We start from the raw sequence: 23,568 nt of genomic DNA on the forward strand, positions 1-23,568 counted from the left end.
TTCCCTTGTTTAATAATTGCCATGCAATTTTAACCCAGGATGTGTATCAAATTCATGCTTGTTGGTTATTAGCATACATTACATGACTTTGGTGATCACAGATTATTTTTTTCAACATTAAACGGTCATTGTTTTTTTGTTTGATTGGTGTTCAACGCCATACTCAAGGGTATTTCGCTTATATGACGACGGATTCTCCATTTCTTACTCCGTACTACTTAATATGATGGAAAACCGGGAGAAAACCACGGATAAACCACCCCCGCGATAGCCGAAGTCACCTCATGTGACTCCCTCATATACCTAAGCAGGTTGATTGGGCGGTGGCTACATCGAATGAGGATTGGTACTCAGACGTGCTACCCATTAAGCCACGGCGTGGGTCCCATAAAAGTCACAATAAAGGTTTGACCAGGCTTGAACCACGATATGCACCAACTCCGGAGCCCATGATATAACCAAATAGGCTATTGTAGAGCTCAGAGTTTATGCTGTGAAAGTTTTACAACCTTTCCTTTTTTAGTTTCTTAACTCTGAATATTATGGTGGAACAGTTAACATGAATGAAAGGGAGATAACCAGGAGTAAAGTGCTGACAACTCTGGGATTCTACTTGTTCAGCTTTGACAACACTTGTTTTTTCATTGCACGGCTAAACTTTATACCATATAAATTATGTGACACCCCTGGTTATTTGTTAAGGTAATATTGTGAGAGGAAACCTTATGTTGCCAACTATTGGCAGGTGCAATAACCCTGAAATTTATAAAAAGTGACATCTCTGGTTTTCCCCTTGTGGTCTTCATATATATATATATATATATATATTGCATGTCCTGAGAGAACCCCCCCCACCCCCCTCCCCCCCCCACTTCTCTTGAACTCCAGAGGCACGTAAAACGCGTTTCCCTTCCGTTCTCACAATGGCCTCGACATGCGCACGGGTCCTGTCAATAGCGATAACGTCGGCAATTACAAACCATTTAAATATCACCCAGACGGTCGTAACGTTGCTGAACCTTGGACCTCGGCGGAAGAAAGGGCGCACGAGGCACAAGATTAGTCAAAAGGCTTTTTCTAGATCGTCCCGTTTTTATGGTGCACAGTTAAAGGGCGGACGTGGCCGACGTCAGGACGCGGACCTTTGGATGGTGCACGAAAACGAAGACCGTACACAGGTGCTCCCGGCAAGCGGACACTGATATAATAGCTCCAGGTAAGCGGAGGCCAAACCAGCTGCTCCAGGTATAAAGCGGACGCCGTGTCGAGGAGCTCCAGGTATAAAGCGGACGCCGTGTCGAGGAGCTCCAGGTATAAAGCGGACGCTGTGTAGAGGAGCTCCAGGTATAAAGCGGACGCTGTGTAGAGGAGCTCCAGGTATAAAGCGGACGCTGTGTAGAGGAGCTCCAGGTATAAAGCAGACGCCGTGTGGAGGAGCTCCAGGTATAAAGCGGACGCCGTGTCGAGGAGCTCCAGGTATAAAGCGGACGCCGTGTAGAGGAGCTCCAGGTAAGCGGACGCCGTGTAGAGGAGCTCCAGGTATAAAGCGGACACCGTGTAGAGGAGCTCCAGGTATAAAGCGGACGCCGTGTAGAGGAGCTCCAGGTATAAAGCGGACGCCGTGTGGAGGAGCTCCAGGTATAAAGCGGACGCCGTGTAGAGGAGCTCCAGGTATAAAGCGGACGCCGTGTCGAGGAGCTCCAGGTATAAAGCGGACGCCGTGTCGAGGAGCTCCAGGTATAAAGCGGACGCCGTGTAGAGGAGCTCCAGGTATAAAGCGGACGCCGTGTAGAGGAGCTCCAGGTATAAAGTGGACGCCGTGTAGAGGAGCTCCAGGTATAAAGCGGACGCCGTGTAGAGGAGCTCCAGGTATAAAGCGGACGCTGTGTAGAGGAGCTCCAGGTATAAAGCGGACGCCGTGTAGAGGAGCTCCAGGTATAAAACGGACGCCGTGTAGAGGAGCTCCAGGTATAAAGCGGACGCCGTGTAGAGGAGCTCCAGGTAAGTGGACGCCGTGTAGAGGAGCTCCAGGTAAGTGGACGCCGTGTAGAGGAGCTCCAGGTAAGCGGACGCCGTGTAGAGGAGCTCCAGGTAAGCAGAAGCCAAACAGAGCTGCTCCAGGTATAAAGCAGACGCCATGTAGAGGAGCTCCAGGTAAGCAGAGGCTGAAGAGAGTCGATTTTATTCACCTTTATACCAGCTGTGTAAGACGTCCGTTCATCGATATCGATCGCTGAAGGATAGTAAGGACAAGGAAGAACAATGTGCTGTGTTGAAGGTTCATGAGGCGGACAAAGGGGACACAATTAAAGGAGTGAAACATTTGGCAAGAGAACCATAACAAATAAATAATGGTATCTCTTGTAGGTTGTCCATTTTTATCGATCGAGATGCGTTTTACTAACATCTTGTTTCCCATGGTGAAAGGCTTGTGACTGTAGTCTCACATACAGGTGCTTCGCAGGTGACAGGGCGTAGGTAGTTGCGGTCACGCTGTCCTTGGAACACCTGAGTCCGGTTGTCTAGTCTCCTTGCACTTGCTTGTGGACTGAAACGATGTCCCAGAAACACCAGACTCGGTACAAAGTACAGCTTGTCTGAGCCTCATCGAATGAGGACGATGGTACAACATGTAAACCCTGTCTGGAATAGAAAAGGAACACTTTAAAACGTTTGTAAATTTATAAATAATTCCTATTTTCTCCATTGTTACCTTTTCCTTTCGTTAGCGAATCAAAGGGAACCGATTTAGCTTTACAATGTTGGGAACTGAACTCTCCAAGTAAATTTTGAGAGGCTGAACACCTGGTACATAACATGGCGTCCATGAGGCACACGCAGTGCAGGAAAGACATCGAACACGGAGCGAGTGCGTGTCCTTTACATCCGTGCATTCCGTGCACGGCACCGCATTCCCGACTTCGTGGCACAATGACAGGTGGTATTAAAGCACCACACACCTTTTGTTTGTGTTCGCTGTTGTGTTTGGCAGCTTGGCTGCCAGGTGCCCATCATATCTTGGAGGGTGGCTGTCCTGCTGATGCTGTGCCCCTCTACCAGTACACTGATACTTATTTCACCGACCTCGGAAGGATGACAGGCTAAGTTGACCCCACCTGGTGTTAATTCAGCAGCCTATGGGGCTCGAACACACAGAGAGAGAGAGAGAGAGAGAGAGAGAGAGAGAGAGAGAGAGAGAGAGAGAGAGAGAGAGAGAGAGAGAGAGAGAGAGAGAGAGAGAGAGAGAGAGAGAGAGAGAGAGAGAGAGAGAGAGAGAGAGAGAGAGAGAGAGAGAGAGAGAGAGAGAGAGAGAGAGAGAGAGAGAGAGAGAGAGAGAGAGAGAGAGAGAGAGAGAGAGAGAGAGAGAGAGAGAGAGAGAGAGAGAGAGAGAGAGAGAGAGAGAGAGAGAGAGAGAGAGAGAGAAAGAGACAGACACCGACAGCAGAGAGAGAGAGGGAGAAAGAGACAGACACAGACACAGACACAGACACAGACACAGACACAGACAGATCTACACAAGCTCTTAACCTCTTACTATGTATAAGTGACATTATTCCTGTGATGACATGACGGGGGATGGTTCCGACCTTGTCTGTGTTGTGTACAGAACAATGATAACCACTCCAGCTCCTCTTTGAGACCACGACATGATGGCACGATGCCACATGACCCATTGCAATTCGCAAACATCAGGAGAGGGTGAGACATTAATTTCTGCAGTCACCCTTTCTGCCACCCTCAAAGCTCGTTCAAGGTCCATCAGACAACACATCGATGAATCACCCTGCCCATGGAACACCAGGATGTCAGGTTTATAGCTGTGTCGGGATTCTAACCCAGGATACATAGCTTAGAGTCGGCCGTGGGTACCACTCGGCCATCCTGCCAGCCCCAATGGTGAATAGCAAATGATGAATTGATGACGGAATGAAACCTCCTCGGTACTTATGTTCCTGATAAATAATGTTTCCTTTTCACAACAGCACCGAAGGTTCGAGACACGTGATGGTACACAGAGTAACAGAGGATACATTGATGTACTTCTACACAAACAGCAAAAGCTTTAATACTGGAGACGGTGAACATTTCTCGACGTTAATAGACAGTTGACAAATGAATGAAATGTAAATGGAATTTGAACTTGGGATCCCAGCATGAGAAGGTATGTATGTACAATGTACAGTGTTCAAATTGTGACGCCCAATGGGCAAACACAAACGGCTGTTCTGATGGAATGTGGACCGTGTTGGATTCAAACTTCCAAAGTGCCACCGGTCATTGCTTGGATGAGAATTCCAACGATGTGGGAATCATTGGGAACAGAGTTGAGCTGCCACGTGATGTAGGTAGTTTCATGTTGTTGGGGGTATTTATGGGACACTCAGCAACGTGGAACTGCCAAGATTACGTCAGCTGTCGACGTCATACACAAGGAACACGTAGGAAAACGCAGACACTGGAGGAGGCCCATCAGCCCGTCATGTCTGTGCCATGTCTGCACTCCTGGGACTCGATCTAGACAAGGTAACATTGGTGGGATGGAGGGTTTTGAGGGCTTGGGGACAGAAGGTATATAGATGTGGAGAAGGAATTAAAGGAATGATGTGGGAAGAAGGAATATGAGGAGTGGCAAGGGGGTGGGGGGGGTTCAATTTCAAGGATGCTGGAGAGACTATCTTTCTAAGATATGGTATGTCTGAAGTTGACAAAAGGACTGGCAGGATGGCTGAGAGATACGCACACTCAGCTGTGAGCTGTCTAACCTGGGTTCGAATCCTGACACAGCTATAAACTGTCATCCCGGTGTGTCACAGGCAGGATGATTCATCGGTGTGTGACGTCTCGTCTGCCAGCATTCGTTGGTGGACGTTAAATACCCCACGGTGTCCTTTGCGAAGAGTAGGCGAGCTATCGCCGGCACTCTGAAAAAATTCCACATTCCTACCCGAACTACTGCTGGGATGGCAATGGCAAACCACCTCGTATAACCCTTGCTCAAGAAGCTGCGTCAGCAGAACCAATGCTCTGTTGAGAGTAGGGTACATCAGAGGGGGAGAGACAGAGACAGAGACACAGAGACACACAAGCTCTTAACCTCTTACTATGTATAAGTGACATTATTCCTGTGATGACATGACGGGGGATGGTTCCGACCTTGTCTGTGTTGTGTACAGAACAATGATAACCACTCCAGCTCCTCTTTGAGACCACGACATGATGGCACGATGCCACATGACCCATTGCAATTCGCAAACATCAGGAGAGGGTGAGACATTAATTTCTGCAGTCACCCTTTCTGCCAATAAATCATGACCGAATTATCAAGCATATACTGGATTAACAAAATGACAATATTTATTGTTTTCATGTCAACCGGAGACTGAGTGCAAAGGACAGAAGCCTGAAACAAGATTACGACTTCTCAGCGTCCTGGACGTGTCCGACCGATGGACGATGATGTACATGCTTCCTTGTACAGGAATGTAACGTCTCATAAGAAAACATTTCATGCTTATCAAACGACAATCAACTGTTTTTGAAGGGAGGGAAAGAAAAAAAAAATTCTTCTTTTTATCTCAAATTGCAAAAAACACAAACACACACACACACACACACACACACACACACACACACACACACACACACACACACACACACACACACACACACACACACACACACACACACACACACACACACACACACACACACGACGCAGGTGGAGGCCATCCGGGTCCATCATGCCAGCATCAATTCATCAACCAAGATCAAAACTAGAAAAATGCAAAATGTTTTTTTTGTATATTTATTGTATTTTATTTTTATTTCTAGTGGAGGAGATATTGCCAAAGACGGTCTTGAGTAAAACAAAAAAAACGAATAAAAAAAAAACATCAACCACACAACCCCCCTTGACGAGACCCCCACCAACAGCACTGCGTACACAATCACCCATCAATGCTCAAACTACTGAAAACTCCTGTCAACATCCCCATACCCTCCATCTCCATAACTTCCAGGTACCTATCTAATTCTAATTTAAGCTTATTGACTGTTTCTGCTGCCACTACCTTTCCAGGGAGACCATTCCATGCATTAACTACTCTCTGAGTAAAAGTCTCCTACCTTACTACCATCTTAACTCTCCTCTTCTTTACTCTCAGGCTGTGTGTCCCATGGTTCTATCACTGTCTACTCTGTTGCATAATTCACCTTCACTTATTTTTTCTCTACCTTTCATTATCTTAAACATCTCGATCCTATTTCCTCGTAACCACCTCCTTTCCAGTGAATAAAGCCCTGTCTCCTTCAGCCGCTCCACATAGCTGAGTCTACCTTGGCCCGGAATCAATCTCGTAACCCTGCGCTGAACCCTCTCCGTGACATCTATGTCCTTCCTGAATTGTGGTGACCAGAACTGCACACAATATTCTAGATGTGGCCCTCACTAAATTCTTGTACAATGTTAACACCACCTCTTTTGATTTATAATTGATCCCCCCTCCTTGTACAGCCTAAAACCAAATTTGCTTTTCCTATAGCTGCCGAGCACTGTATTGCCTGCTTTGCACCCATATCTATTACCATCCCCAGATCCTTCTCCTGTGTGACACACTCCATAATTACCCCTTACATGCTGTAATCTCTATTTTCATTGTTCTTTCCCATCCCCAACACCTTACACTTGCTCAGGTTAAACTCCATCTGCCAATCTTTTACCCAATCCATACAAGTATCAATACTCGCTTGTATCTGTTCACCACCACCTTCTCTACTATCCACCTTACCTCCGAGCTTTGTGTCAGCTGCAAATTTGGAAATCTTACGCTTTCCCGCATTATCCAAATCATTGATGTAAATCATGAATAATAATGGTCCGAGTACTGATCCCTGAGGTACCCCGCAACTTACATCCTCCCAGCAAGACATCCTCCTACTCACAGACACTCTTTGCTTCCTATCACTAAATAAACCAGTTTGCAATCCAATTAGCGACCTGACCAGCGACTCCACAAGCCCTCACTTTGGCTAACAACCTCCGATGTGGTACCTTTTCAAATGCCTTCTTAAAGTCTAGATCCTCATCCACCCAATCAGACTCTGCTTCATAGAACTCTAAAATATTTGTCAAACAGGAACTACCTTTGGTAAACCCATACTGACTACCTTTAATTAGTTTGTATTTATTTCAATAGTTTCTCATCTGGTACTTAATGTCTTCAACACCTTCCCCACAACTGAAGTCAAACTTACAGGTCTTTTGTTTCCCAATTCTTCTCTAGATCCTTTATTAAATAATGGTGTTACATTTGCTTCTCTCCAATCCTCCAGTCCCTGTCCTGACTCCAGTGAGCTATTGAAAATATCCGTTAACATCTCGCTTACCTGCTCAGTCACCTCCAGCAATACTCTCGGGTGCATATTATCTGGACCTGGAGCCAAATCAACTCTTCGATTACCGAGCTGTTCCTTTACTTCCTCCACTCCAACCTGGATCTTCTGTAAAATCCCTTCCTCACCTCCTCGATAGATACTCTCAGCTATTGGCAATTCTCCTGACTGTTCTTGTGTAAAAGTTGAAGAAAAACACATTTGGTCTTTGAAGGTTTCCCATTTCTCTGATGCTGATTGTCCTGTTGTTAGAGTCTCCCAATCCACATCACCCAACTCTCTTCTCCTACCCTCAAGGTTTGCCTTCCTGAAATCTAATAGCCTTACCCTACTATCCTGAACTCTAACCCTCAACAGAATCTTTGCACACACAATGTTATGGTCACTTGATCCGAAATGCTCCCCAACATCCACCTCCTCCATCATATTGGGATCGTTACTTAAAAGGTCCAACACTGCATTCACACTCGTGGGCTTATCTACAAACTGGGTTAAAAAGCAATCCTGGACTAAAACTAGGAAATCCTCATCTGTAATGAAGTGTGTTCAGTTAAGTTTCTTGTAGAGTGCTTGCCAAGGTGCTTAAGCACTCAAGCAAGCACTCCAATCGAAACCATTGATAAGGAATGGCCAAATTCACAAGTGCGAGCTATCTGCTTGGTAACTGAATACACCCCTGGACATCTACAGTACAGTAGACACAAAACGCTGATAAAAGGATAGTTGTTTTAATTAAGGATTTCAAGTATTAATCATGAATATTTTCATTGGAATGAAAATGTGCCTTGTTCAGTTTTCAACATGTTGTTATCATTTTTAGCTCACCTGGACTTCAGTCAGGTGAGCTTATGTGATCGAGCAGCCTCCGTAGGTGAATGAGTGAGTCAGTCATTCCGGAAACACTTCAGTCATTATCGCTTGAACCAAACACACGATTTTGATGAAATTTCGCCACAACCTACAAACGTGGTGCCTAATGAAGGCATATCAAAATCTGCTCTCATTAAGGGGATATATGGTGGTTTTTTGACCCCCCCACCCCACCCTTGTTCTGTGTTGTACTAAAGTTTGTTCACGGCAGAAAAATATCAGGGTCGAAGGAGGTCTGCGGCGGGTTTGAGTGACTGTTGTTCCGGCTTCAGGTGAGTTTCAGGATGTGCTGTCCTATTTTCATTCTGTACATAAACTCAGAGGTTATTTTGAGTGTACAAAAGTGGACGTGTACATTACGCATTGTCGGGTATACACCTTGGGGTTTCCTTCCCTTTAGTGTAGGTATGTTGCTCGTGGTTGCCGAACCCAGCTCGTACTCCAACGACTGCAATCCAAGGTTGATGCTTCATGAGTATGAACAATCGTACCAGTCGTCGGCTACCAATCAAATGGATTTTTTGTCAGTTGGGGTCTGTGTCTTCTGAGTGACGTTACAGTGACCACATCAACAGCATAACGTTTTTGAAACTTGTATTTCAAATAATCAGATACAAAGTCAAATGAGGAAGCTCACCAGTACGTACAAAGTCCATCAACGATTCCCGCACTGGGTTGTTTCCACCCAGTGTCCCTGTCCTGCCGGCTCAACTCACGCGTGTTCACCTCGTCCTCTGGGGCTGTCGAATGATCGAATCATGTCACGTTGTTCTCTCTTGTACGCTGGCCCCTTTAGGATGATTGAAGAGCTGAAAGGAATTCTTTCCCAACAAACAATCTTAATGAGTTTTAATCAACCTGATTGTAATCGGCTCCACACGTTAACAACTCTGGACATAAACACCTCGGTCACTTCTCCGAGTTCAATCGAGCACGGGGTGATGGATACACATGTTTCGTCACATGTCACCCGTCTCTCCATACTTCCCTCTCGTGGGTTTATATAGTAACACAGAATGATCTCATTCCTTCCAGAAAATGTGATTCTCGTCTACACTGGAAGTTTCATCTCAGAACATTCCAGCATCTTCACGAACCTCGCCAGGCAGTTCACAGTACAATACTGCCATCCACAGTCAAAATTAGCTCAATATATTGTTGCAGGCTGGAGGTCCGGTGGTGAGAATGACCACCAGGTGGGGGAGGTTACGTCGTCTCCCACCAGGCTTCCCAGAATTGTAGGCCGTCGCTCTCAGATAATTCCGTGAGCCGGCGGGTTACTGAACCGACCGTGGAACACCAATATCTCGACCACGTGGCGTAGGGTCTTTTTGTCTGGAACCAATTTACCTAAGTAACCACGCGGTCTTGGCTACCGGGGATCCACGCCCTCAGCACGTCTTGCTCGAACCGGGTCACTCTACCGACTGTGGTAGAGTTCCAACAACCAACTCCGGTTCGGGTGCAGTCGAGCGGAGCTGCCAAAGCCGTGCCGGCTGGGATGAGCAGATTAACGGGAACAAAGACCCGGCTAAAACTCAGATCCGAATCATGCTGGACCAATGAAAGAAAGGACAGAAACGAACTGGGAACATTTCTAATAATGGTTTATTTACAATATAATAAGGACACAGAGCAAGACTTATCGCGGAATATACAAGAAAGAATTCACAATGATCAGAAATAAACACTTAAGCAGTTCTACTTAAGAGACGGCACCACACACGCAGACGAAGATAAAACCCAGGTCTTTTATTGGGACCCCCGCAGCCAGGGAGAGAGACGAGTTGGGGTCACGGTTTGGCAGGGTACCTGCACGTTGGAGGGATGGGGGTGCTCTGTGGTGCAGCACCTGCCAATGGCCATGCAGCCCGGCCCACAGTCACACGCGTGGGGCTCGTGTCCGCAGAGCAACTTGAGAGGAGTGGTCGGAGTCCCAGGGCGGGGGTCAGGGTCACGGACAGGACCCAGCAAAACTTCCACAAACGCCCAAGACTCCAGCATCGAATGCCCCGTCTCCAATAAACCTCCGACGAACGCCCTCAAATGCCCCACGCAGAGCCGAACTCCTTCTGAAGTGAACTGAACTCAGACTCCAGCTCAGAACATACGACGCACACCAACCAACTCACTCCTCTGAAGAACTTCCCGAAGACTGAGGATTGATTCGTCTTTTTTATGGACCTCCCCGAATGGGGCGGGGGCTCGGTGGAACAGACGTCACTGTCTGCCCTGATTGGACAGGGCCTCCACGGATCCACCCCTTCTGGGTGGGGTCTTGGCCTTGTTGGGGGAACCCCCCCCCCCTTTCCACGCGTGTTTGCACTCGTCGAGCAAGAGTTACAATGTTGAAAAGGTCGTCGTGCAAGAGTTACAACATTGAAAAGGAACGTTTGTGGAAGCGGCAAGGAACGGCTGCAAGATCTTGCCTCGGCAAGTCAGGGTGCGAGTAGACAGTGGTAGTGGATCGTGATGGGGGATGGGATGGTTGTTGGATGTAAAGATTTAATAACCTTCCTAAAAAAACATTGCAATGCACACCTTTAATTCTCCCACGAGACAAAAGGAAGGGACCTGTCTTCACATGTACTTACCGGAATAACTGACTTTTGGGACATCTGTATATTGAATGCATATGGTTTCCAGATCCATAACAATATCAAGCAGTTTCTATTATGATTCACCGATCTGTGCGACACAAAATTTATAACATGTAACCATCAATTTTAATCATTAATGTATTGGCATTTACTAATGCTTATCGACAAATACCACAACCAATGCTCACTGGCCAAAACATCTAGCTTTTGATTGACACACATAACTTAAAAGTGGACATATACGTAACTTCTTTAAAATGTACATAATAAATATCTCTCAGGAATTTCCCCAGCAGCCTCTCGACTAATCCATCACGAACGTAGGTATTTCACTATTAAACCGATTTTCGTCGACTTTAAATGTTTATTTACTTCACCTAATACGTGAATTACATGTCCATCAGTTTATTTATAAGGCTTGAAAAGTCAGGCAAAAACCATAGAGGCCTATGAACCCTCAGAGCTATGGGGAGTGAAAAAGATGGGAGCAATTTCTGGGTGGCTGGAGGGAAGACATGGCCTGTAGAATGGGCAGCGCTTACGAGCCGCAGACACAAACTCAGCTTTATATACAGGACAAGTTTACCAGTGTATTAAGGTTTTCATCAATTGATTATTATTATTACATGAGCTATGCTTCTAATAGCTATGTGACTTTTTTATTTTAATGACATAACAAACATCCGCTCACTATGGGAGCAACAAGGAGGGTTTGGGGTCGGGGAGAGGAGAGGGGGCAACAGGCACACCCCGAGTACAACCACCAACTTTCAACCCATTTCATCCCACAAACAAACAACCAAGAAAGATGTCGTGTATAGACTTGCAAAATTCAAAAAAAAAAATGGTTGCCATGGAAATGGCAGTTCGTCAATTCCGAAAATTTGACCAATCAAGTGTTTTACATGATTGATTGTTACACATAACAAGTTTGGCTGTTAAATTTTAAAACTGTTTGCTAATAAGTGTTTTCCATTTTCTGGATGGCCTTGACCTTTGACTAATTTTGACCAAAGTTTACTCACATACACTACACTTCGGTAGAAAATCTGAAAATCAGGTGAAAATCTGAGCTCCTCATTTCCACCTCATGAAGCTGAGTTTGTTGAACTGGATTTGTCGTGTTTTATGTTATTGTGTCTTGTCTCGGTGTTGCGACTATATCCCGTGCTCCATTTCATGTTAATTCGTTCGTTGTTTTTGTGTTTCGTTTTGTATTGTTCAAAGCCTGACAAGGCCTATCCTTGGAAAGAAAGTGTAAAAATTATTAACCTCCGCCATCAAAGATCGGAGGTTACTGTTTTCACCCCTTTCTGTTTGTTTGTTTGTTTGTTTGTTTGTGAACAGTATTACGGAAAAAAACTCCTCGACAGATTGACGAAACTTGGTGGGTGGATTAGGTATGGGCCAAGGATCATGCCATTAGATTTTGGACTTGGTCCAAAATCCAATATGGCCGCTATGGCGGCCATTTTGAAAAAAATATTTGAATGTTTTTTTTTGCATTTCTAAATGTTTTAAGTGATTTCCAACCCCCCCACCAAAAAACATTGTTAGAGAAAGAAAAATTTTTGCAACTTTTTTTTTCAACAAAATTTCGAATTTTTTTTTTGCATTTCTACATGTTATAAGTGATTTCCAACAAAAAAAAACATGCCAAAATTATAATTGCGGCTGATTTTGGAACTTCAGGTGGATATACCCACGTAAAATCAATTTCTGTCTCAAGGAATCTAGTTATGACGAATGAATTGAGTATGTAAAAGTTAAAAGTAAAAGGGAAAGTTGCAAACTATAACTCTGTGAGCACTGTTGACATCAAATTGAATGAATAGGATATCAGGTTCACTTGAGTGACCTAGCAGTATTGGCGGCGGAGGTTTTGCACTCTACCGAGTGCTCCCCCTCTAGTTTGTCTCTGTGTCTCTCGTTTTTTCTTCTTCTTGGGCATCTTGTTTCTACCTCCTCAACATTACCCAATTTCCTTTCCTCACTTCAAAAAACATCAAACCAAACAAAAAATAAAACAACTTTATTTGTTACTCCATAATGATTCTCATTTCTATTTGAATTTCCTTCTGCTTCTACATCCCCCCCACCCCCACCCCAAACCATCCCTCTTTTGTCAATATCTCCAAATTGAATCTTGTTATGACCTGGCCCCTTGGGAAGGAGCTCGGGGTACAGTCTATTGCTCCAGAGGTCCTAGTTGACGTGCTGGGGTGGTCAATACGTTCCCTATGTACGGGTCACGCCATATAAGCAGTCAGATGTGACTGAGCGAAGGTATCATCCCAATGCCGAAGCAAATTTACACCCCCACTCGACACAGTATGCAAATCCAGTAATGTAATGGGAAGTTAAGCAAATGTATGCACATTTGAATACAGTGGAATGAATGCAAATCCTCCACTCAGGATCAGAGAACAGGGTATACAACAAATCAATACAAATACGATAGGAAATCCGGCTGATATGCGGTGATAAAGAAATTATTAGGTAACAACAGACAGGCACGAAGAGAAAACTGACAACACAGTTAAACACCCCACCAGATATCCCGATCCAAAACCAAGGGAGGGGAGGGGAAACAAAATAACAAAGGAATATTTGCCAGGGTATAAAGAAAAATAATTACAGGTAAAATAAAAAGGGGGGAATTCAAGCCTGTTGGAGATGACATTCCGGCGGCCTTGTCCCAGCCGCACACTACAAGAATGGTGCTATCCCTCTGTCTCTCTGCCATTTTGTCCTTGTCCCGCTGTCTGTCTGTCTGTCTGTCTGTTTCCTCTCTCGCGGGCGCAGAGCCGCAGATGTTCACTCACGTGCATGCAATCACGGAGTGCTGTTCAGGAGGAGCTGAGTGGCTGTACAGGTGTGTTTGGACTCTGACGTGTTTTTTTCTTCAATTACTTTTGGGAGGGAGACAGAGCCAGGCAGAGACAGAGAGAGGGAGAGAGGGAGAGACGGAGAGACAGACAGAGAGAGCCCATGGTCCAGTGTTGAGAAAGTCCTAAGCCGGTAGCCTGGTATGGCCGCTGGAGGAGGTTTTCTTTTTCTTGTTCACTGTGATCGTGCTATTTGTATTGAACTTTAATCAATTGAAATCTTGGTGTTTGTGAAACATCTTCTTCTCTTGGTAAAAGTTTACCAACCTGTTTTCTCGAGTTAGAACGGTGGGTGAACATTTCCGCATCGAGACGTTTGAGTCATTAACTCATAAACACGGGTTAGTTTGCGTCCCTCCCAGCGAGGTGGAACTTAACGACGTACAGTACTTTCCCCCATCGGTAACACAGTTGGAACACATAACATTCCTGATGCTTCTCGCATGAATAACAAGTTCATTGTGTTCGTGTCGGAGGAGCACATGGCAGTAACCGTAGTCGAGCAAGGCCTGTTCGTCGATCCGAACACTTACCTTTCTGTGTTCGCTTTATAGGCCCCAACAGTTAAAGTTAATATCAGTGATATTCCACAATTCATTAATAACCAGGACTTGTGTGACCAGTTGAACAAGTTCGGTAAGGTTGTGTTGAGGATCTCAATGGTGCAGATGCGAAATGTTAGCGATAAGTTTAAACACGTCATGTCCTTTAAAACAGTGGTTTATGTGATACTACCTGAAAATGAAAAACACACTGAATGTAGTGCTGAGTGTATAAAATGTATGCATCCTCAGAGGTCATGACCTGTTTTGAGTGTGGGGCTTTCGGGCATGTGAAGAGTGCTTGTCCCAATGCGGTTACACTGCAAGAAAGTGAAGGTCTGGTGAGGGGCGATTCCTCCTCACCACAAACTGATGGGGAGAAGGTGAATCGGGAGCCTAACCCTGCCGCCCCCACCGACTGAGGTGAGTGATGTGTTGGACTCGTCCACCCCGACCGGGGTTGGGGAGGGGGTGATTGAACGTGACGTAATTAATCCCTCCCCCCACCACCGAAGGAGGGAATGAAAGTGGTCAAATCCTTTCCTTTCAAGTCCCTGTACAGGACAGTGTGGACGATATGGAGGTATCCATAATGGACACCAGGTAAAATAGCCAAAAACGGTCAAACGTTTATGCCATTGATGCGAAAGAACAGAATAAGGTTCAGATCGTGTCAGACTCGCAGGAACTCCAAGGTACGTCTTACATCGGAAACCCCTTGGTGGCACCGCAAACTGTACCGGAAGTGGGTGCAGAAGTTTTGCTTGCTCCACTTGCTGAGTTTCAACGTGACACAGAAAATAGTGAAGTCCCTCAGGATGTCGTAAGTGTTTGGCTTGATAGCCAAGCTTGTTCAGACGAGTTAGCAGCTGTGCCTGGCAGTGATGGGGACGCAGATAAAGGGGAAAATCCCTGTGAGTTAAATGTTAACCCTTCCCTCAGAGATGATGATGAAAGGGATGTGGAGGTGAAGGACATGGACAAGGCAAATTTGGAGGGGTCTATAAAGAGGGCAGAACTTTCTGTTCCCATGGAATCTCTTGAGCCAAATGTAAGTGTTCAACAAGTAATAGGGGAGGCCATAGATTAAGCACTTGATTCGGACGAAACCTCTTCTACCCCACATTTCAGTGCTTTAAGTTCTCAAGAGGATGAGGGGGGAAATGACACAACCTTAGTGACTCAAGAAAACGTAATTAAATTCTTCGATGATACATTCAGGAAAAGACATGTAAAAATCAGACTACTTCCCAAATCTACATGATTTCATTAAAACTGCAAGGATTACGATTTGTGAACCTTATCAGGTTAACATGTCAGATCCCCAATTCCACAGGTTAAGGAAACGTGTTACTCGGGCTGGTAAGGAACCTCAAGAATAACTAACAGAATGGAGATGAAAGTAGCATCCCTGAACATCAATGGAGGCCGCAGTTGTGTGCGTCACCTCCAGGTGTTTCAGCTCTTTCAAAATGAAAAAAAATTGATGTGCTAATGCTACAGGAGACGTATGCAAATCAGTCTTCTGAGGACGAGTGGTGTAAAATCTTTAAAGGTTGTCTTTTTTTTTCTCCAGTGCGTTTGTTGATGCCAAGGCTGGTATGGCAAATCTAGACTCCAGCCTTCAGAGATAACATGTAAATAAATTTGTGAAGGTTACTTACTCTGTCAAATTTGTCAGCGGTAACCAAAAGATTTGCATGACTAATGTATACTGCCCTAGTGCTAACTTTGAAAGAGGTGCCTTTCTGTATAAGTTGGCAGAGTTTGTAAGCACCATTGACTTAACCATGTTGTTGTGTCTTTGGGGTGACTACAACTGCACCCTCAACCCACAACTTCATCGGAACACTTCATCCACCCAGTACAAGGCCTTTGGCACAGCCAGTTTAAAAGTTTAAACTTGTGGATATGTGGTGGGTACAAAACCATAATATCCGTCAGTATACATGGGTTTGTGTGTCAAGAAATGTTTTGACGATGGCTCGCCTAGACAGATTTTATGTTAATCATGAAATGGTAAACATTGTTAAGAATTCTTATATAAGGCCGTCTGGTTTTTCCGATCATCACATGATTGTTATGGTGTGTGGCTTTCCTCATCATGTCTGGAGAAGTGCAAATTAGACTTTTAATGTGAAACTTTTACAAAGTGCACATTTTATAGATGCTTTGAAAATGGTATGGGAAAAATGCGAGTTGCTAAAGGGTTCATACTTAAATTTAAGACAACAGTGGGATTGCACAAAATCCCAAATCAAGTGTGTTTGCCAACAATACTGCTCCTATAGTACATGCAACACATTTCTTGTGATGTCTGCCTTAAAAAAACAACATATTTGTGAGCAGAAAGCTGGAACGTCAAATGAGAATGTCCAGCAGTTGTCAGAGAAAAGGACCCTTCTGGCTGAAATGGTGAAAGAGGGGGCAGCCGGAGCATTCGTCCGACTGCGGAACGAAAAGATCCAACTTGACACACTAAACGAAGGGTTCTTCAATTTGGAGAAAGCGGTCAAGACCTCTCAACAGATCTATGCTTTGTGCTCTTCTGGTGGTGCGCTGTTGACCTCCCAGAGTGATATCAAGAATGAACTGCAGGACTATTATTCTAAATTCTTCGCAATAAGAACTGTGAACGAGGAGAACAGGAATGCGATGTTTGAACTGCTCCCATCTCTGTCTGAAGATCAACAACAACAGGTTGAGCCTGGTATTTCTCTTGGAGAACTTACTGCTGCTCTTAAAGATAGCAAAGATGGGAAAGCAGCTGGACTTGATGGCCTTCCTGTTGAATTCTACAAGGCTTTCTGGGACATCCTAGGCCCTACTCTTCTCGAGGTCTTTCATGAGAGTGTTGAACAAGGTGAATTGCCACTGAGCTGCTGGACAGCAGTTTTGTGGCTCCTTCCTAAGAAAGGAAACCTGCATGAGATCGCAAAATTGGTCCGCAAAACCTATCTACAAGATATGTTTATATGCGTGTATACCTGGTTTTATAAAACTGTTAAAAAAACAACTGGTGGAGTGAGACATTACCTGCTGGAGCTTTCTTAACTCTCATTTGGAATGAGATGTATAGGTTTTCAATTCCTTGATGAACAGGAGACCTGAATTGGAGACTGGCACATCAAGCACTGGTCACACAGATGTTACTTCATAAGTTTAAATCTTCTGTTTTGATCTTTTGTCCCTTTTGTGATTGAACTGAAAATGTGGCTCACACTTTTATTGAATGTAAGAGATTGGTAACCCTCTTTTTTAATTCCTCCAACAGTTATTTTATAAATTTAATTTCGTTTTTATCTTTTCCAGTCTTTATTTATGGAATTGAAGGGAGTTCTAAGAGTAAACAAGTACTCCAGTTTTTGTTTTTTCTGTTGGGCATTGCTAAACCGGAAATTTATAAAACCAGGAAAGCAAAATTGAAGGGGAAAAAATGCAAATGTACCTTTCTGTTTAAAGGTGTGGTTTTGGCACGGGTAACATTGGAGCAAGCTTATCTTTTGAGCTTTGGCAGTGCGGGTGATCAGTGGTACACTGATGAGGTTTTGATCTAAAATTTTTATGATGTAATATGGTTTTGTTAAAGTGTAAAGTACTTTCACATAGTGAAGCATATGTGTACTATTCTGTGGTGTGGTTGACATAGACGTACATCCTTGTTACCTCCACCACCGAAGGTGAAGGGGGTTATGTTTTCATCCCTTTCTGTCTGCTTGTTTGTTTATAACTTTCAAAATCGAAGATTTTTCATGTACATTGCTTCGTCGACTTTGTTATTCTGTCTGTTTGTCTGTGTGTTTATCGCCTACAGGTCACAATTTTAAAACGATCTTCACGAAACTTCACCACATGGGAGAGTTTGTCATAAGGAAGAAGCCTATTGTTTTTGAGGTCAAAAGGTCAACATAAGCCAAAGGTCAATAACTTAGATGAGATTTATAAAATCCTCAAATTTCATCCGATTGACTTGAAATTTGAAGAAGATTTATATTTCAGGTCGTTCAATTCAACTAGCCAATTATTTTGAGGTCAACATCGGCCAAAAGGTCAACATAGGTCCAAGGTCAACAACGAAGGTGGTATTTCTAAAATCCTCAATTTTCATCAGATTGTCTTGCAATTTGAAGAGGATTTGTATCAGGTCACTGAATTCAACCACCAATTATTTTTGAGATCAACATGGACCAAAATGTCAACATAGGCCCAAGGTCAACAACTAAGGTGGTATTTCTAAAATCCTCAATTTTCATCCCATTGACTTGAAATTTGAAGAGGATTTGTATCAGGTCACTGAATTCAACGGCCAATTATTTTTGAGGTCAAATTTGTTTTATGGATTTTGCAAGTGTCTTGCTTTGCATGAGGTCTTCTTCTTGTTTGTTTGTTTGTCCGTTTGTTTTTTGCAGGATATCTCAAAAAGTTGTGGACGGATTTGGATGAAACTTGGTGGACAGGTTAGTTGTGTGGCAAGGACGAATTTATTTTATTTTTGTGAAGATCCGGATCCGGATCTGGATACGAGAATTATTTAATTTTCTAAGTGATTCTTCCCCATTGATAGTGTAGTAAATAGTAGAAAAATCGTGCAAATTATGATACAAGCATCAAATTTGGCATTTCTGTTCTGCAGGGCTTTCTGATCAAATCTGCCCGATTGGCCATTTTTCAAGATGGCCGCCAAGTTAGCCTCCCAAAGTTGACTTTTTGCTTAGAAGTATTTGTAGTTGTCAGATTTGCAAGATCTAAGTGTGGATTCCTATGTTTTCAAGCCTGCTGGAGTGGATTTTCCTGTTTTTAAAGCCCCCTGACACACACTTTTTCTGATTTTGCACATTTGTTTATGATTTTCATACGTTTGCATGACTTAACATGTACGTAGTAGTAGCTACTTATGCATGGGGTGTAGGGGTGTAGTGTTAGAGGTAGTACCTTTGTTTCAGCAGTCAGCCACATCCCTTGGATGGACTACTGGCACTGGTCCTCATCATTGGCCCAACTCTCATCTATGGCTCCAAGAAGTTGCTAGTGCACGGCATCGGCCACACCCTGGTAAACCGCGTTGGCTCCCGGGCTGAACTAGATGAGGGTAGCACACAGAAGGTCTCTGCGTGTGATAGAGTACATCTAGCTCCAAATTTTCGAAGTGCACGAAGTTGATGAAACAGATGTGCTGATTGAATCCAGGCCACTTACCAGTCCTTTAATCAACATTTCCAGTTCATCGCCAAGTAAGAATTTCTTGAAGGAGTGATTGTCGGGCACTACCAAGGCACATTGGTGACATCACTGCTGTGAAACTCAGCATGGGGTTCAGTGTCAGCGAAGTAGGAATTGTATATTGGCATCATTGTTGGCATCATACTGCAACAACTTACTAGTGTCCCAAATGTTGCCGAATCAACCCCGGATCAGTTAGGCAGCCGCACCTGAATTGACAGGACGTGCTAGCGCGGGAGAGCCGAGCCAAGGATAAAGGGGTTTTAGTTATCCGGATTGGGTACAGATTGCACGGGACTTATGACACTGGATGAACGATCAGACTAGGTGTAGGGCAGATGCATAAACCTAGTTGTATCCCATAATACATGTACAGGGTGGTAAGAGGATAAACCCTTGACCCTGAATGTCATACTGTCCATGGACATGAGTTCTACTGGTAAATCATGGAACACTGTCTGGACCAAGTGTTGCCTATGTCAGGAGGTTAAGAAAGAAGATCTCAAGTCCCCCCAGGCCAATCCTGACAAAAGAGGAGATGATGGGTCTATGAACTTGGCAAGGAATATTCCTCTGTTTCACTCACTCAATGCACTACCAATCAAGCTCGACCCTGCAAGACTTGATGAAGTGGTGGGATAGAGGAAACCTTGAGACAAAACAAGGCACGATATCATGAGAGTTGCAGGCTTCTATTTAACAACACAAAGTTACACAGAGCTGAAAAAGATCAATCCCTGCAGGTGCAAGTGATGAGGGCAGTAGAAGTAAGATCCCACGAAAGGTACAAGAAGCTAAAACACAAGAATGTTTTCTTTGCGAAACCCAAGGGGGTGAGCTTAGAGAAGCAAGACAAATAAATTGAAAGAGAGAATAAACAAATGTGCAAAAACACTCAGAGATAGAAAACCCCTTGATAAACTGAGTGTTGGAGATGTCGCAGCACAAGAACTGTCGTAGCATCTCTCAGTGACAGCGGCAAGCTTCATACATGTCAGAAATCACAGCTGGCTGAAATTCTTGAAGCGCAAGTGAACATCCCAGACAGAGAACCAAGGGGAGATGCAGTCATCATTGATGGCTCAGCACTCATCAATGCCCTACCTCCATGCACTTCAAATATTTGATGACTATGCTAAAGAAGACATCATCCCAAAGGTGGAATCCTATGGTGCCAGGTACGAGAGGGTGGACGTAGTGTTTGATGTGTACAAGAAGTCAAGTCTGAAGTCCGAGGCAAGGTCGAAAAGGGGGCAAGGAATCAGAAGAAGAGTGACAGGAAACAGTAAGACCACAAGTAACTGGAGAAGCTTTCTTCGAGATGACAGCAACAAGACTGAGCTGTTTCACTTCCTTGCGGAAAAGATGTGTGAAGCACAGACGACAAGCACAGTCATTGTCACAAAAGGAGAAGATGCCATGAGCAACACAAGGAAGTTACTGGATGCTGCGTCTCCATGTTGTCATGAAGAAGCTGACACTCGAATATTTGTTCACGCCAGGGATGCAACGACGGATGGTAGCAAGTCCATTATCATTAAGGCTAATGACATGGACGTACTAGTCATAGCAATATCTGTACTGCCATCCTTACAGGAACTAGGTTTTGAGAACATGTGGATTGCCTTTGGCCAAGGAGCCAATGCGCGATGGATTCCAGTCCATGAGGTAGTTTCCGCAATAGGACCTGAGAAAGCTCGAGGGATCCCATACTTCCATGCGTTCACTGGATGTGACGTCGTGTCTGCCTTCTGCGGTAAAGGGAAGAAAACTGCATGGCAGATTTGGAACGTCTTTGATGATGTTTCTGAAACATTCACCAATCTCAGTCAGCATCCAACATTGATTCGTGATCTTGACCTGCAAAGGCTGGAGAGATTCGTTGTCCTCATGTATGACAGATCAAGTGCAGCCAGTGGTGTGGACGGAGCAAGACTGGATCTCTTTGCCCACAAGCAGAGACCATACAACTCAATTCCACCAACACAGGCAGCCCTCAGAGAACATACAAAGCATGCGGCCTATCAGGCTGGGATCATCTGGGGACAGGCAACCATCTCCAGTCCAGACACGAGCAGTCTGGCTGAATGGGGATGGACACAGAAAGGAGAGACGTGGCAGATATGTTGGACAACACTACCCCCTATTGCTGTCAGGAACTGACCAAGTGTTCCTGTAAGAAAGGTTGCAACTGGAGATGCAAGTGCTTTCAGTCAGGGTTCCCCTGCACAGCACTCTGCAGCTGCATATCTGGACAGTAGCAGCTGGAGGAACATTCGCATGGTATGCACAACTTTGAACATTTACAAGCCAGGACCAGTTGCAGAAAGGCCTTAGCTTCATATGACAATCATTAAAGTGGTGCAAAATCAGAAATAGTGTGTCAGGGGGCTTTAAAACATAGGAATCCACACTTACATCATGCAAATCGGACAACTACAAATACTTCTAAGCAAAAAGTCAACTTCAGGAGGCTAACTTGGCGGCCATCTTGGAAAATGGCCGCCATCTTGGATTTTAAAATGGCCAATCAGGCAGATTTGATTCGAATCCCCTGGAGAACAAATGTGCCAAATTTGATGCTTGTATAATCATTTGCACGATTCCTCTCAAAAATTGCTGTTATCTGCCCCACTATGAGAGATAGGACCAAAAACGATATATAGCATGATATTTCAAAAATGTATTGGGCCCGATATGTCCGCGTGGATCAGGCATTGTGTGGAAGAGGTATGTGCTCTACTGAGTGCCCTTCTAGTTTTCTACAGAAACGCTCATGACCCGTCGAGAGTGTTCTGATGCTATATCAACAGTGTAGGTCTTCAGAAACACTAACGGACATTGTAATTGCCATCTTGATGTCTCTTTAAAAAAAATCGTTCCCATGTCCGAAGGAAGTGGTTCAGTTTGGCATTTTTAATATGAAATAGGCAAAGCCTAGAAACGAATGAAACCCATGAGAATTACCCTTTAGAATTTAGAACCTTTCAAACCATCTTCGTTATCTTTAGAATTACCCTTTAGAAATACCTTTTGCAATAACTTTTTAGAAATTCACCAATTAAAAAGTTAAATTTGTTCTCGAATTTGCAAACTTTTTACCAGTATGTATAATGCATTGTTTATTCTTATAAAGATTTTGATCATGAATTTCTACCATAATTTTTTTTGTAAATAAAGTCAACGCTTGTGGACGAGTTAGAAAACTGAATGGATTAGGATGCAACAGAACAAAAGAAACAGCAGACAGAGGGAGGGAAACACCAATAGCTGGGTTGAAGGACAAAATAGTGGGAGACTTGGACAAACAAGGGATGTGCGGAGGACGCATGGGGTGGACAGGATGGATAAAGCAGCATCTATCAGAAGGAAAACCTGGAAATTTGGAAGGAGGTGGGCTTTGGGGTTGGGGGGACGAGGGGGGGGTTAATAGTGGTAGAAAATATCATGGTTTTGATGGGGAGGATGTGAAATGGTGGTGAATAGCTGTTTTAAAGACCTGGAGGGAAGAATGAGATTGAAGAGGATGTGGAAGTTTGTTGCACAGGTGGGAAAAGGAGGAATGAATGAATGAATGGAGGTGAGCAGTGATCCTGGATTTTGGGAGTTTCAGCAATAAAAACAAGAGTTCATAAAACACCTTACCCCACGCAGTCTTGAGAAGAAAGGACGTGGGAAAGGTCTTTTAAACTCTTGTTTTGCGTTTCCAAGCACAATGATCTATATTGGCTTTGTTTGTGAACTTTGAATAACAGGTGTGACGGCAACTGTACGAAACTGATGGATCAAACCGTACAGTCCAGAGCTGAACCTTCTGCCAACTCTTCATGGAAAATCTCACGATTTTGGACGACCTTTGAGAAAAATATACATTAAACAAACAAACCTTTTGGACGAAGTTCGCTCTGTGGTTGCATTGCTTTAGGCACCACCATTTTTGTCTGAATCTTGCAGTTACTCCACCATCAGAATGTGCGGCAAATCTGATTGGTCTCGACCCCTGTTCTTCATTGCACGGCCTGCGAGCCACTGGTGGCCCCCGGTGGCCCAAATTGC

The 23,568-nt window shown here is 44.3% G+C and overlaps 1 protein-coding gene across 3 annotated transcripts in view; it reads right to left on the minus strand.

Annotated features, from left to right (window-relative positions):
• The window catches only part of LOC147014876 (calpain-1 catalytic subunit-like), a 181,907-nt gene that overhangs the window by 106,409 nt on the left and 51,930 nt on the right, over positions 1-23,568 (minus strand). Inside the window, exon 1 of one of the 3 annotated variants that reach the window (XM_085853295.1) lies at positions 2,406-2,536. The exons of the other annotated variants lie outside the window; for them this stretch is intronic. The gene's annotated coding sequence lies outside the window, so the exon portion shown is untranslated. Of the gene's footprint in view, positions 1-2,405; positions 2,537-23,568 lie in introns of those variants that run through there. 3 annotated transcript variants of the gene reach the window in all.

This window comes from Eptatretus burgeri, chromosome 13 (genome assembly GCF_056783735.1).
Source record: "Eptatretus burgeri isolate ZD-2024b chromosome 13, Ebu_testis_v1, whole genome shotgun sequence".
NCBI lineage: Eukaryota > Metazoa > Chordata > Myxini > Myxiniformes > Myxinidae > Eptatretus > Eptatretus burgeri.